Here is a 13,673-nt window from a genome sequence, read left to right as displayed (position 1 = left end):
TGCTATCAGCTTTGGTTTTCTTTTTCAACATTTCTTTGGCTAATTGAGGTCTTTTATGGTTCCATAAAAATTTTAGGATTATTTGTCCCAATTTTGTGAAAAAGGTTGGTGGTATTTTGATAGGGATTGCATTGAATGTATGGATTGCTCTAGGTAGCATAGATATTTTAACAATATTTGTTCTTCCAATCCATGAGCATGGAACGTTTTTCCATTTTTTTGTGTGTTCCTCAATTTCTTTCATGAGTTTTCTATAGTTTTCTGAATACAGGTACTTTGCCTCTTTGGTTACATTTATTCTGAGGTATCTTATGGTTTTTGGTTCAGTTGTAAATGGGATCAACTCCTTAATTACTCTTTCTTCTGTCTCATCATTAGTGTATAGAAAGCCAACTGGTTTCTGTGCATTGATCTTATATCCTGCCACTTTGCTGAATTCCTCTATGAGTTCTAGTAATTATGGGATTATTTGTCCCAATATTTGTCTTTTGAGTTTTCCAGATAGCATATCATGTCATCTGCGAAGAGTGAGAGTTTGAGTTCTTCTTGCCAATCCAGATGCCTTTCATTTCTTTTTGTTGTCTGATTGTTTAGGTAGGACTTCTAGTACTAATGTTGAACAGCAGTGGTGATTGTGGACATCCCTGCCATGTTCCTGACCTTAGGGGAAAAGCTCTGTTTTTCCAAGAAAGGATTTCCTTTAAGCAGGACACAAAATTGCAATTGGGTGGTTTTTCTGATAGTCGCCTTGGGTTACTCATGTAGCTGCAGCCATCTGGCAGCTCAGCTGGGGCTAGATAATACAAGTTGCCATCACTCCCGTGATGGGAGGTTGCTATTGGCTCTTGGTCAAACTTCTCTTTTCATGTGGCCTTTCACCCTCCAGATAAGCTAACATGGGGCAAGGCAATCTCAGGGCAGCAAATGGGTAAGAGTGGAAGCTATAAAGTCCGCCTTGCTTGTAGTTCACACAGCATTCTCTCTCTCTCTTGATATAAATATAAATATATATATTTTATTATTCATTTGTCAAACAAATCACCTGGCTATCTCAGATTCAATGCGTGCCTAAACCCCACTTATTGATGAATGTGGCTGTAAATAATTGGTGACTTTAGAAAATCTACCACTATCACTAATAACCAAATTTTGCAAGTCCAGGAGCTGTTGCTTAATTGGTACTTTTAGAAAGGAAAGGTGTCTTAATAACTGTGCCAACATTACAAGGAGTGATGCTCAGAAATGGCAGAGCTATGTACATAAACATTGCCTAGAAGTAAACACACACTAGTAGTAATCAACAAAAGACCCAAATCTAATACTCCTTTCCACTAAAAGGAACATGCCTCCTTGGATGCATTCCCAGTTTTATCCCAGGGTTGGTACAGGAAAAATTAAAGATGAACCTGCAATGTCAGAAAGCAATGAAGTACTATAAAAAAGTAGGGGCGGGGGAGCATGTTAAAAGGATGTAAATAGGAGTCAGCTTGAAAGGGCTTCTACTACATGAATATGGGAAAGTTTGAGCACCAAAATAATTTAGGATAAGAATGAATTATAAACCATTCACAAAACAGAAATCCATGATCCACACTGATAATAAATAAATAAATAAATAAATAAATAAATAAATAAATAAGTAAATAAATAAATTAAAATGCCAAGCAATGCATACAAACAAAGGGATGGAATGGAAAATAATTTTGCAGCTATCATAGTAAAAATTGGGTTGGGCTAGAATCATCAATGAGTGCTAATTCTAAGCGGCAGGGGAAGTTTGCTATTATCGATGAGGGGCAGACACATACTGTGTACCTGCAGATGTGTTACCTGGAGAAAGACAGGGCATCACCTCTGTAGTTTTCTGGATGGGATGTATAACTGGATCCTAAATGTGAGCAAACACACAAACCCCAAATGAGGAATATTTTAGATATATGAAGGACACTAGTCAGTCTTTTTTTTTTTTTAAGATTTGTGGGTATTCATTTATTTGAGAGACAGAACAGAGAGAGAGAGAGCACAAGGGAGGGGGTGCGGGCAGAGGGAGAGGAGGAAGCAGGCTCTCCACTGAGGAGGGAGCCAGGATGCTCAACCTACTGAGCCAGCCATGAGCTCCTAGCCAGTCTTTTTTTTTTTTTTTTATGTCAATGTCATGAGAAATAAAGGAAAGCTGAGGAACTGTTTCGGGTAAAAGACTAAAGAAGCAGCCAAATGCAACATGTGGTCCCAGACCGCATCCTGTCCTTGAGGGGAAAAATGTTATAACAGATATTTTGGGGGACACCTGATCAAATTGGATTGTAGGTCATAGCTTAAAGTTTGGTTTTCATTAAAAGATAAATGGAGGGGCACCTGGGTGGCTCATTCAGTTAAGCATCTGCCTTGGGCTCAGGTTATGATCCTATGGTCCTGGGATCTAGCCCCTCCTTGGGCTCCCTGCTCAGTGGGGAGTCTGCTTCTCCCCCTCCAGCTGCCCCTCCCTCCCGCTCATGCTCTCTCTCACTCCCTTTCTCTCTCAATAAATAAATAAAAATATTTTTTAAAAGAATAATGGTAAACATTAAATCTCCTGAAATTGATAACTGGTTACCTAAGAAAATACCCTTGTTCTTAGAACACATACCCTGAAGTGTTAAGGGATAAAGTGGCATGATGTGTGCAATCTACTTTCAATTTGCTTGGAAAAAATAAATGATACAATGTGTAATGTGTAATGTGTATGTGTTGTGTATATATATATATATATATGTATATATATATAGGTACATGTGGTATACATAATATATAATTTATATAATATATATTCATTTAATAGCTATTCATGACACTTTATATGAGCTGTACACATTAAACAATAATTTGTGTATATGCATATGTATATACATATATAGAGAGAAAGGGGGAGAGAGTGATAAAAACAAATATGACAAAATGTCAAAAAATGGTGAAGCTATGTGGAGCCACTGTATATATTTTCCAAGTTTTGAAGTTTGATATTATTTCAAAGCAAAAAATTATTTATTTATTTTTTTTCAAAGCAAAAACTTATTTTTAAAAATTTTTTAAAATTTATTTATGATAGTCACAGAGAGAGAGAGAGGGAGAGAGGCAGAGACATAGGCAGAGGGAGAAGCAGGCTCCATGCACCAGGAGCCCGACGTGGGATTGGATCCCGGCTCTCCAGGATCGCTGCCTGGGCCAAAGGCAGGCGCCAAACCGCTGCGCCACCCAGGGTTCCCCCAAAGCAAAAATTTAAAAAGAAAGTCTTGCTTCTGCACTATTTAAGTGGAAAGTGAGCATCTATTTAGTACTTCAGTTATGGTCTGAGAAATTGTTCCAGCGCATTACTGTCACATGTATAAAAATTGAGTAGTAAAAAATTTTAACAGTGAAATTATAATAATTTAGAATTTTTTTTTAAAAGATTTATTTATGATAGAGAGAGAGAGAGGCAGAGACACAGGAGGAGAGAGAAGCAGGCTCCGTGCCGGGAGCCCGATTTGGGACTCGATCCCGGGACTCCAGGATCGTGCCCTGGGCCAAAGGCAGGCGCTAAACCACTGAGCCACCCAGGGATCCCCTAATTTAGAATTTCTAACAGAACTTGTGCTAGTCCTTGTACCTCAGCATTTCTTTCTTTGATGGTGATATTCAGCCTCGGCTGAATAGTGCCTTTCTCTCTCTTTTCCCCTGCACTTGCACACGTGCACACACATACACACCCATTCTTACTGCTGAGTTAATTGCAGACATTGACTTTCTACCCCTAAATATTAAAATATTAAAATACCCTAAAATAATTCCAGTCAACAAGTGCTTATTGCATTTCTTTTTTTTTAAAATTTATTTATTTATTCATAGACACAGAGAGAAAGAGGTAGAGACACAGGCAGAGGGAGAAGCAGGCTCCATGCAGGGAGCCCGATGTGGGACTCGATCCTTGGACACCAGGATCACACCCCAGGCTGCAGGCGGCGCCAAACCACTGCGCCACTGGGGCTGCCCTGCATTTCTTTTTCATGCCTCTTTAGTTTCCTTATCTTTGAGGATGTTAAATATGTTTATTTCAATTTTTTTGGGGGGGGAGTTGCTCTATTATTTCCATTTACTCTAGAGAGAATTCTCTTGTTCCCTGAGCTTGTTGACTACCTGCTATGGTGTTAATGCCTGGGTGGCTCAACCTATTAAGTGGCTGCCTTCCGCTCAGGTCATGATTCTAGGGTCCTGGGATCCAGCCCCGTATCGGATTCCCTGCTCCGGCCTGCTTCTCCCTCTGCCTGCTGCTCCCCTGGCTTGTGGGCTCTCTCTCTGTCAAAGAAATAAATAAAATATTTAAAAAAAAACACACAAAACAAAACAAACAAAACTGAAACTCAATCGAAAACACTGCTTTAGGCAGAACTTTTAGAATCACCTCCCAGTCTCCAGAATCATACAATTCTTTTGGTATCAGCAAAACTGTGGTCACAATCGCAACAAACTTCCGAAAACAGGAAGCTACAAACTGCAGAACCCTTGGCCTGTACTTCAATTTACATCCCACAAAGTGGACACTTGCCATTCGGGGTCATCCCTCCTCTCCCAATTTAGGGCTTGTCTCAATTCATGTTTCCTCGACACGCGTTCGATTGATAAAGGAACATTAACTGCAAGGAATTCAGAGAAATGTAGTTTTTAGCAGTCCAGCTTCTGCCGCACACCCCGACACATGGGAAAGGGCTGTAATGGGTACGAAGTACGCCAGTCCGTGTTGGAGCTGGAAGCTTCCCTCTCTCTGCTGCGTGTCCCCAAATCAAGTGGTTTTATGACTGTCCCCCCAGTCCAGAATGTAGGTTTATATTGAACACACAAGGGATCTGGATCCAGGTGTGATGCAGCCAACTGCAGGCCTAGTCTAATCCAGCGTGGTAGCCTAGAGGGCTGGGTAGCCTAAGTCTCTCTGCAGTCTCTCCAGGCAAGCAGCTCTACGTGCATAGAGCCCAGCCTGGGTCACAACCTCATACAACCACCTGTCACATCGCAGAACATCCACTGACTTTCCAAAGAGCTGGCTCCTGGGCTGCTATTTCTTTCCCCTGTGATGTCAGCCCCTAGCCCGCATATCTATTTCCAGTTCAAGGAAATGCTTTTTTTTGGTTTTGGTTTTGGTTCTTATCATGGATTCTCTTTTTAATATATATTTGGAATATATTATCTCATTTTATCTGAAGGGAAGGGAGGATTTTCTCTTGAATTCTCTCAGCCTTATGATGGGAAGTGACCCTATAAAATCTGTCTACTTATAAATTTCCTCCTTCTTTTCCAGGAAATAACTTTCCTCTCCTTTGTTTGCAGAACCAGCTTATGGTTTTTGCCATAGCCTGCTTGTCCCAAATTGCAACTCTCTGCTATTCTTGAATAAACCCATATTTACTGGTAAAATAACAGTTTAATTTTTTTGAACAGTAATTTAAAGTAACAGTTTTATTTTTAAGGTCAATATTATTTGATGATCAGAAGTGGGATCCAGAAAAGACCCCCAACAATCAGAGGCTGTGAGCATACAGGTGCCAGTACCCACAGAACTTTCTTGCCCACTCTGGAGTTTGAGAGTGAATCTCTCCTGCATCTCAAGCTCTGCTCTTTTTGTCCTTTGATCTCTCCAGGCTTTATTCAGGATCCATCCTAAGGCTTTGTCTTTCCTAAGAGTACTCTTTTGGCCATTGGTCCTATACCCTTTTGGAACCAGACAGTTCCTGCTATTTAGGATTTTTTTTTTCTTTTTGTTCTAAAGAAAAACCTCTAAGAAATGATCCCAGGGGTGCCTGGGTGGCTCAGTCAGTTAAGGTCTGCCTTCAGCTCAGGTCATGATCTCAGGGTCCCAGGATCCAGCTCTGCATCAGGGTCCCTGCTCAGTGGGGAGCCTGCTTCACCCTCTCCCTTTCCCTCGGCCTCTGCCTCTGCCACTGCTCCTCCTTGTGCTTTCTCTCTCTGTCAACTAAATAAATAAAATGTTAAAAAAAAAAAAAGGGATCCCTGGGTGGTGCAGCGGTTTAGCGCCTGCCTTTGGCCCAGGGCGCGATCCTGGAGACCCGGGATCGAATCCCACGTCGGGCTCCCGGTGCATGGAGCCTGCTTCTCCCTCTGCCTGTGTCTCCGCCTCTCTCTCTCTCTCTCTCTCTCTATGTGTGTGACTATCATAAATAATAATAAAAAAAATAAAATAAAAAAATTAAAAAAAAAGAAAAAGAAATGAGAGATTCTGGTCATCGAAATGCTTTGAGGGCACCCTCCCTTCTGGGCCTCTGGCCAGTTTGACAATTAAAAACTGTTGTTTTGGGGTGCCTGGCTGGCTTAGTCAGAAGAGCATATGACTCTTGATCTCAGGGTTATGAGTTGGAGCTCCATGTTGGCACAGAGATTACTTAAAAAAAATACAAACCTCCCCCCTACCCAGCAAAATTCCAACAAAAAAACCCCTGGTTTTTCCTTGTGTACATTGCTAACTAAATGGACCGATTTAACTAAAAGTAATTAAGGAACACCAATGGCCATTACAGGGAACTTTCTATCTCCCTAAATTTACTTTTCTCCAAGCAGAATTGGGCAGCAGTAGCTCTAAATGGTTAAAACTGAACAGGATGCCTGTTTTGGTTGGTACTTTGAAGCTTCCAAGAGTTACTAGGAATCTAAAATTGCCTCTCTGCAAAATACAATTTCTAGATTAACAGGGGGAAACAAACCTTGGAGAAGGACAAAAAAGGCTTCTGAGGTCTTTTTCTCCCCTCTCATTTTCTTTATCTTCAAAGACTGAGCAGCCACCATGTACCCAGGGCCCTTCAGGGGGCTGTCACCCACCTTCCCTTCTGCACCACCTCCTCCTTCTCTAGATGCTCAGTTTCCCCATTCTAATTCCTTCATCGAACTTCCCCACCTTCCTAACCTCTTTCCCTTCCTATTCCTCTGAACTCATTAGAACCTGTCCCTTTAAAGTTAAGTCTTCTGAGGCTCCAAATAAACCCCAATTTCTTATGTTTCCGAATTAAGGAGTTTCTTTTTTTTTAAGATAATAGTGATTTATTTCTTACTATTAAAAAATTTTATTGGAGTTCAGTTTGCCAACTTTTAGCATAACACCCAGTGCTCATCTCCCCAAGTGCCCCCTCAGTGCCCATCACCCAGTCACCCCAACCCCCTGCCTGCCTTCCTTTCCACTACCCCTTGTTCATTTCCTAGAGTTAGGTGTCTCTCATGTTTTGTCACCCTCACTGATATCTTCACTCATTTTCTCTCCTTTCCCTTTATTCTCTTTCACTAATTTTATATTCCCCAAATGAATGAGACCATATAATGTTTGTCCTTTTCCGATTGACTTCTTTCACTCAGCATAATACCCTCCAGTTCCATCTACATGGAAGCAAATGGTGGATATTTGTCGTGTCTAATGGCTGAGGAATTTTCCATTCTTTATTGAGGAGTTTCTTAAAGTGACTGAGGATCCCCTTAGGTTTGCTGAAGAATTTGGCAGTTATTCAAACTTACCAACCTGGGTTCTCAAATTTATATCAGGTAGTCCACATGCTTGTTGGTGAGGGCCAGGCCAAACACTGGATGAAACTTGCCAAATGGGAACATCATGAACAGGATTTAGAAAAACAAGTCCCTAACTTTGGGCAAAATGCTAGAACCGTCGCTGAAAACCTCACCAAGCAATTGCAGTTGTTTTTCCAAAGGCTGTTGATTGGAACAAAGTTTAGGATTTCTCACAAAAATCTGATGGGTCTCTATGACTATTATAATCAATTTCAGATTGTTTTCAGAAAAAATTCTGGATTTTCCTTTTTAAATATTTTATGTATTTATTCATGAGACACACACACACAGAGAGAGAGAGAGAGAGAGAGAGAGAGAGAGAGAGGCAGAGACATAGGCAGAGGGAGAAGCAGGCTCCATGCAGAAGCTTGATACAGGACTCGATCCCAGGACCCCAGCATCACTCTCTGATCCAAAGGCAGACACTCAACCACTGAGCCACCCAGGCGTCCCTGGATTTCCTTTAGATATTGAATCCACTCTGGTAGCCTTTGACTCTATGTTTATTAGTGGGCTGAACTGGGAGCTTTTTCTTCATTAAAAGAATCAGGATGAAAAAAAAATAAAAATAAAATAAAAGAATCAGGATGGAATGGGAGACTATGTCCACTCCAGATTTAATTTGGCACATTAGTTCACTCACTTCCTGGATGAGACACCTAAAGGACAGATTGATTAAGATTTATAATATTTGGGGATCCCTGGGTGGCTCAGCGGTTTAGTGCCTGTCTTCGACCCAGGGCGTGGTCCTGGAATCCCATGATTGAGTCCCACATCGGGCTCCCTGCGTGGAGCCTGCTTCTCCCTCTGCCTGTGTCTCTGCCTCTCTCTCTCTCTCTTTCTCTGTCTCTCATGAATAAATAAATAAAATCTTAAAAAAAAGATTTTTAATATTCAACTCTGGCAAATGGAGGGCCCTAAACAAGACAAAAACCTCAGAGTTTCTGTAATTATTGCAAAGAGCCAGGACACTGGCAAAAAAGATTGTTACAAATTTTTTAAAATTTAAATTAAAAAAAAACTATAATTTAAATTCAATTAATTAAAAAAATAAAAAAATAAATTCAATTAATTAACATATCGTGTATTATCAGTCTCAGAGGTAGAGTTCATCAGTCTCATATAACATCCAGTACTCATTACATCATGTGCCCTCCATAATGCCCATCACCCAGTTACCCCGTCCCCCCACCCCCTCCCCTCCAGTGATCCTCAGTTTGTTTCTTCTGGTTAAGAGTCTCTCATGGTTTGTCTCTCTTTCTGATTTCATCTTGTTTTATTTTTCCTTCCCTTCCCCTATGATCCTCTGTTTTGTTTCTTAATTTCCACATATGAGTGAGATCACATGATAATTGTCTTTCTCTGATTGACTCATTCCACTTAGCACAGTACCCTCTAGTTCCATCCACATCATTGCAAATGGCAAGACTTCATTTTTTGATGGCTGAGTAGTATTCCACAATATATCTATATCTATCTTTCTATATCACATTCATCTGTTGATGAACATCTGGACTCTTTCCATAGTTTGCCTATCATGAATATTGCTGCTATAAACATTGAGGTGCAGGTACTCCTTCAGAGCACTACATTTTGTATCTTTGGAGTACACATTTAAGAGTGCAATTGCTGGGTCTTAGGGTAGCTCTATTTTCAATTTCTTCTTAAAAGATTTTATTTAAAAAAAAAAAAAGATTTTATTTTATTCACGAGAGACACACAGAGAGAGGCAGATGAAGAAGCAGACTCCCCGCAGGGAGCCTGATGTGGCACTCGATCCCAGGACCCTGGGATCACGTCCTGAGCTGAAGGCAGATGCTTAACCACTGAGCCACCCAGCAGTCCCTATTTTCAACTTTTTGAGGAACCTCCATACTGTTTTCCAGAGTGGCTGCACCAGCTTGCATTCCACCAACAGTGCAAGAGGGTTCCCCTTTCTCTGCATCCTTGCCAACATCCATCGTTTCCTGACTTGGTAATTTTAGCCATCCTGACTGGTGTGAGGTGATCTCTCATTGTGATTTTGATTCATATTTTTCTGATGCTGGGTGATGTCGAGCATTTTTTCATGTGTCTGCTGGCCGTGTGTGTCTTCAGAGAAATGTCTGTTCATGTCTCCTGCCCATCTCTTGATTGGATTATTTGTTCTTTGGGTGTTGAGTTTGATAAGTTCTTTACAGATTTTGGATACTGGCCCTTTAAGTGATAAGACATTTGCAGTTATCTTCTCCCATTCTGTTGGTTGTCTTTTGGTTTTGTCAACTGTTTCCTTTGCAGAGCAAAAGCTTTTAATCTTTTTTTAAAAAATATTTTATCTATTTACTCATGAGAGACACACAGAGAGAGGGAGAGACACAGGCAGAGGGAGAAGAAGGCTCCCCCTTCGAGGAGCTGAACCCTGAGATCATGACCTGAACCAAAGGCAGATGCTCAACCACTGAGCCACCCAGGTGCCCCCAAAAGCTTTTAATCTTGATTAAGTCCCAATAATTCATTTTTGCCTGTTTCCCTTGCCTTTGGAGACATCTCTAGCGAGAAGTTGCTTGGCCAAGGTCACAGAGGTTGCTGCCTATGTTCTCCTCTAGGATTTTGATGGATTCCTGTCTCACATTTAGATCTCTCATCCCTTTTGAGTCTATTTTTGTGCATGGTGTGAAAAAATGGGCTTGTTTCATTCTTCTGCATGTGGCTGTCCGATTTTCCCAACACCATTTGTTAAAGAGACTGTTTTTATTTTTCCATTAGATATTCTTTCTTGCTTTGTCAAAGATTGGTTGACTATAGAGTTGAGGGTCCATTTCTGGGTTCTCTATTCTGTCCCATTGATCTATGTGTCTGTTTTTGTGCCAGGACCATGCTGTCTTAATTACAGCTTTGAAATATAGCTTGAAGTCCAAAATTGTGATGCCACCAGCTTTGGTTTCTATTTTAACATTCCTTTGGCTACTTGGAGTCTTTTCTGATTCCATACGGATTTTAGGATTATTTGTTCCAACTCTGTGAAAAAAGTTGATGAGGGGATCCCTGGGTGGCGCAGCGGTTTGGCGCCTGCCTTTGGCCCAGGGCGCGATCCTGGAGACCCGAGATCGAATCCCACGTCGGGCTCCCGGTGCATGGAGCCTGCTTCTCCCTCTGCCTGTGTCTCTGCCCTCTCTCTCTCTCTCTCTCTCTCTCTCTCTCTCTGTATGACTATCATATAAAAAATTTTTTTTAAAAAGTTGATGATATTTTGATAGGGATTGCATTGAATGTATGGATTACTCTAGGTAGCATAGATATTTTTTTTAATTAATTTATTTATTTATTTATGATAGTCACACAGAGAGAGAGAGGCAGAGACATAGGCAGAAGGAGAAGCAGGCTCCATGCACCAGGAGCCCGACGTGGGTTTCGATCCTGGGTCTCCAGGATCACGCCCCAGGCCAAAGGCAGGCGCTAAACCGCTGCGCCACCCAGGGATCCCTAGATATTTTAACAATATTTATTCTTCCAAGGAGAATTACAGATCGATATCCCTGATGAATATGGGTGCAAAAATCCTCACTGAGACACTAGCCAATAGGATCCAACAGTACATTAAAAAAATTATTCACCAGGATCAAGTGGGATTTATTCCTGGGCTGCAAGGGTGGTTCAACAGCTGCAGATCAATCAATGTGATATGCTACATTAGTTTTTTTTTTTTTAAATGGCAAGCACCACATGATCCTCTCAATAGATGCAGAAAAAGTATTTGATAAAGTATAGCATCTTTTCTTGATTAAAACTCTTTACAGTGTAGAGATAGAGGGAACATACCTCAATATCATAGAGCCATATATGAAAAGCCCACAGTAAATATCATCCTCAATGGGGGAAAACTGAGAGCTTTTCCCCTAAGGTCAGGAACACGGTAGGGATGTCCACTCTCACCACCTCTGTTCAATATAGTACTAGAAGTCCTCGCCTCAGCAATCAGACAACAGAAAGAGATAAAATGTATCCCAACTGTCAAAGCTCAAACTCTCACTCTTTGCGGATGATACGATAGTCTATTGGGAAAACCCAAAAGACTCCACCCCAAAAGTGCTAGAACTCACACAGGAATTCAGCAAAGTGGCAGTTGGATTTCAATATACTAATAATGAGACAAAGGAAAGAGAATTAAGGAGTTGATCCCATTTACAACTGCACCAAAAACCATAAGATACCTAGGAATAAATCTAACCAAAGAGGCGAAGGATCTGTACTCAGAAAACTATAGAAAACTCATGAAAGAAATTGAGGAAGACACAAAGATTGTTACAACCTTAACCACTCCAGGCACCTTTAGCCTTTTAGACAGCTTTTCCAATGTCCTCCCAATTCTTCTTCTTTTTTTTTAAAGATTTTTTTTATTTATTCATGAGAGACAAGAGAGAGGCAGACTCCTGACAGGGAGCCAGCTGTTGGACTCAATTCCTGGACCCTGGGGTCATGCCCTGAGCTGAAGGCAGACACTCAACCACTGAGCCACCCAGGAGTCCCTGTCCTTCCAGTTCTTAATGATGGGGCTCTGAGGAACTACTGGGGCTTTTCCCAATCCTCCCTCATAATGGACTTGGATAAACCATTCTCCTGGGTGGGAATGAATCTTTCTCTGTCCTTACTGACACGGGAGCTATACTCTAGGGTGTTCAACCCAAGCCATTGTCAAGCCTTCCCTGCTTTGACTAAAGTGGTTCAAACAGTGGGGGCCTCTAATAAGCCTACACAGGTTCCTGTGTCTGAACCTATTCCCTTTTCTTTAGGCTTCTCCTTTTGGGAGATACTCACCTTTTTTTCTTTAATTCCTCCACCCCTATTTATTTATTGGGCCAAGGTTTTTCTTTTAAGATTTTATTTATTTATTCATGAGAGACACACACACACAGAGGCAGAGACATAGGCAGAGGGAGAAGCAGGCTCCATGCAGGGAGCCGGATGTGGGACTCGATCCTGGGACTCCAGGATCATGCCCCAAACTAAAGGCAGACGCTCAACTGCTGAGCCCCCCAGGCATCCCTGGGCCAAGATTTCTTAGAAAAATACCATGCTGGAAATATCTTTCTCCCAAAAGGAGAAATAATTCTAGAATTTGACAGTAGTAATCAAAATTGCCAACTAAGTGAATTAAGTGACACATTTTTTTTAAAATTTTTTTTATTTATTTATGATAGTCACAGAGAGAGAGAGAGAGAGAGGCAGAGACACAGGCAGAGGGAGAAGCAGGCTCCATGCACCGGGAGCCCAATGTGGGATTCGATCCCGGGTCTCCAGGATCGCGCCCTGGGCCAAAGGCAGGCGCCAAACCGCTGCGCCACTCAGGGATCCCTAAGTGACACATTTTTATTTGCTGTGTCTCTCTCTATAGTATAGCTGAGTCTGGGGACACTGACCCTCTGTCCCTATTGGATCAGCTACTGTGGTCTTTATGGGCAAATCTTCAACCGATATTGGCAAGATCCACAGTACACATCTCATTCAAGATTCAAACAGATCCCTCAAAATCTCTCTCCAGAATAAATCAATAGTCTATAAATAAAGAAACTCTTCCAGTCATCAGCCTGTAGTAGAAGATTCTAAGGCTCAGGGCCTTTCTATCTGCTGCCCTCATCCCTGTAATACCTCCATTTTACCAGAGAGAAAGCCCAAGGGGCTGATGATGGAGGTTGGTCCAGGAACTTGGAGCAATAAATAACATTGTTATCCCACAGTACCCTGTTGTTCCTAACCCACACACACTGCTGACATCCATTCTCACTGGATGCAAAAATTTTTAAAGGGTTTTTATTTATTTGAGTGAGAGGAGGAGAAAGCGAGCAAGCGAGAGAGAATGAATGGGGATAAAGGGGTAGAGAGGAGAGGGAGAGTGAGCAGCAGACTCCCCGCTGAGCTGGGAGCCCACATAGGGTTATCACTCAGGACCCTGGGATCATGACCTGAGCCAAAAGCAGATGCTAGCAGACTGGGCCACCCGGGTGCCCCTGGAAGCAAATTTTTTTTATTGTAATTGATCTATGTAGCGCAGGTTTTAGTATTCTAGTGATAAGGATAGCCAGTAAGTCTTTGCTTCCACTTGGGAAGAACAGCAAGCAGTA

Source organism: Vulpes lagopus, chromosome 5 (assembly GCF_018345385.1).
Source record: "Vulpes lagopus strain Blue_001 chromosome 5, ASM1834538v1, whole genome shotgun sequence".
Taxonomy (NCBI): Eukaryota; Metazoa; Chordata; class Mammalia; order Carnivora; family Canidae; genus Vulpes; species Vulpes lagopus.
This window is presented reverse-complemented; position numbering follows the sequence as displayed.